At 37.3% G+C, this 3,162-nt stretch overlaps 1 non-coding gene across 1 annotated transcript; it reads left to right on the forward strand.

Annotated features, from left to right (window-relative positions):
* Positions 1-2,060: 2,060 nt before the first annotated feature.
* LOC115871609 lies at positions 2,061-2,244 on the forward strand. Its single transcript, XR_004047379.1, has one exon. It is a non-coding gene; the product is annotated as a small nucleolar RNA SNORA23 (small nucleolar RNA).
* The last annotated feature ends 918 nt before the right edge of the window (positions 2,245-3,162 follow it).

The following is a 3,162-nucleotide window of genomic DNA, read 5'->3' on the forward strand; positions in this document are numbered from 1 at the left end:
AACCAGGGGTTGCAATAATCCTAATTTCAGATAAAAGTGACCTTAAAGTTCCAACCATGAAAAGAGATAAGGATGGACACTATACAATGCTCAAGGGAGAAGTACACCAAGAACTACTAAGCATTCTAAACATTTATTCGCCGAACAAGTGTTCAGCGGTATATGTCAATCAAACACTCCAAAAGATGAAAAAAGAAATCACAGCCTCAACAATTATAGTAGGTGACTTCAATACACCGCTCTTTTAGAAAGATAGGTCATTTTGAAAGAAACTCAACAAGGAGGCTAAAGATCTAAACGATACAATTAGACAATTTGACCTGAGATATCTACAGAGCTCTCCACTCAAATACAAAGCAATTCACGTTCTTTTCAAGCCCACATGGCACATATACAAAAACAGACCACATGCTAGGGCATAAGTCAAACATTCATAAATTTAAACACATTGAAATCATACACACCTCTCTGACCACTCTGCCATAAGATTGGAAATCAACAAAAGGAAGATAAAGAAATCAAGGGTAAACAATTGGAGGATGAATAGCTATTGCAAAAGGAGTGCATACTGGCTCAGATCAGAGATGAAATTACGACATTTCTAGAAATCAATGAGAATGAAGATACTATAACTTATGGGACACAGCAAAGGCAGTCATCAGAGGAAGTCTCATAGCATTACATGCACACCTAAAGAAGGAGGATAGGCTTATGACTGATACACTGGCACAAAATTTACAGCAACTAGAGCAGAGTCAACAAGACAATCCAACTAATAGCAAAAGAAAAGAAATAATAAAAATTAGATCTGAGATTCAGGAGAGAGAAAATAAGAAAACTATGGGGGGGAAAATCAATGATGCTAAAAGTTGGTTCTTCGAGAGGATAAATAGAATCGACAAACGTCTTGCGAATTTGACCAAAGAAAGGAAGGAACACATTTCAATAACAAGGATGAGGGATGAAAGAGGGGATATTACAACAGACAATAGTGAAATCAAAAGGATAATCACACAGTACTATGGAGGACTGTATTCCAATGAATTAAAAAACTTGGAAGACATGGAAAAATTCTTAGAAAACAATCCCTCCCTAGATTATCCCTAATGGATGTCAAGAACCTCAACAGACCCATAACAATAGATGAAATAGACAAGGTTATCAAGGGATTACCAACCAAAATAATCACCTGGACCAGATGGGTTTACAGGACAATTCTATCAAGCATTCAGGGAAGAACTGGCACCAATCCTACACAAATACTTCCATAACATAGAAACAGAAGGCAAACTCCCAAATTCCTTTTATGAAGCTAGTAAAATTCTGATACCTAAACCGGGCAAGGATCCCACAAGAATTGAGAACTATAGAGCAATTTCCCTAATAAATATCAATGCAAAAATCCTTAACAAAGTACTATCCAACAGAATACAAAAGTATATAAAGCAAATAATTCACCATGACCAGGTGGGATTCATACCAGGGATGCAGGGATAGTTCAACATATGAAAGACCATTAGTATTATTTGTCACACTGAAATGAAAAAGTATAAAAACCACATGATAATATCAATAGATGCAGAAAAAGCCTTCGACAACATCCAACACTAATTCATGTTAAGACACTCAAGAAGATAGGAATGGAAGGAAAATTCCTCAATACAATACAAGCTATATATGAAAAACCAACAGCCAATGTGGTAGTCAATGGAGAAAAGACAAAATCAATTCTTCTGAAAAAGGGGACTAGACAAGGATGACCCTTGTCCCCACTCCTATTTAACATCGTACTGGAGGTCCTAGCTAACAATATAAGGTAAAGAAAGGACATCAAAGGTATTTGTCTGGGGAAGTAACAAGTGAAACTATCGTTATTCGCACATGATATGATTTTATACATGGAAAATCCTAAAAGTTTCACGAGAAGAGTACTGGAAGCAATAGAGGAATATGGTAGATTAGCAGGTTACAAAATAAAAAAAAAAACAGAAATCTATCGCACTACTGTACACATCGAACAAAGACACAGAAGAGGGAATCAAAAAAGGGGAACCCTGGCTGCTGTAATGTGTGCATAGTTTTCATCTATGTCTGGTAACAGTATCTGTTTGTGTTTTACTTTCAGATCTCGCTATCCACACAAATACCCTGCAGCCATAGAGTAACTTGGGATCATAGTACTGGTCTAGTGTTGTCTCTTTGGAAACATTCATCACTGGCCAGCCTCCAAACTCCCATACATACAAAAAAAGGGAGTGGGGTACCCTTCACAATAGCCAAACACAAAATGAAATATCTAGGGATATACCTGACTCAAAACACAAAAGATCTGTACAAGGAAAACCAAAAAATACTATTAAAAGAAACCAAGGGTGACCTCAACAAATGGAAGGACATCCCATGCTCATGGATTGGTAGATTCAATATTGTAAAGATGTCAATTCTACTGAAGGCATTATATAAGTTCAATGCTATCCTGATCCAAATTCCAGCATCTTTTTCAAAGAGTTGGAAAAACAGATTACCAACTTCATATGGAGACGGAAGAAACCAAGAATTAGCAGAGAACTCCTCAAGAAGAAGGGCTTGCCCTCAAAGTGGAGGGCTTGCTTTACCCAACTTTAGCACCTACTATACAGCCACAATGCTCAAAACAGCATGGTATTGGTATAATGATAGTTATTCAGACCAATGGAAAAGGATTGAAAACCCAGAAATAAAATTCAGCATACAGACAACTGGTCTTTGATAAGTGCCCCCAAAATATCAAATGGGAAGCAGATGCCCTCTTCAATTCGTGGTTCTGGAAAAAATGTATACGTAGTTGTAGAAAAATGAAGCAAGACCCTTACCCCACTCCATACAGAAAAATAAACACAAGGTGGATCACAGAACTTGAGGTAAAACCCCATACTATTAGGGCCGTCAATGAGGGAATTGGGACGAACCTGAGAACCTTGGAACAGGGATTATACAGACTATTGGAAATTGGGAAGGAGGCACAAATAGACCAGTGGGATATACTAAAGATAAAACACTTATGTACAGTGAAAGAATTCGTCAAGAGAGTAATAAGAGAGACCTCAGAATGGGAAAACATCTTTAGCAATGACACATCAGACAAAGGCCTTATAACTAAAATCTGCAATACTCTGCTAACTT

The sequence above is a fragment of the Echinops telfairi genome, unplaced genomic scaffold, assembly GCF_000313985.2.
Source record: "Echinops telfairi isolate 266 unplaced genomic scaffold, ASM31398v2 ScPeMD7_7138;HRSCAF=8121, whole genome shotgun sequence".
Lineage (NCBI taxonomy): Eukaryota > Metazoa > Chordata > Mammalia > Afrosoricida > Tenrecidae > Echinops > Echinops telfairi.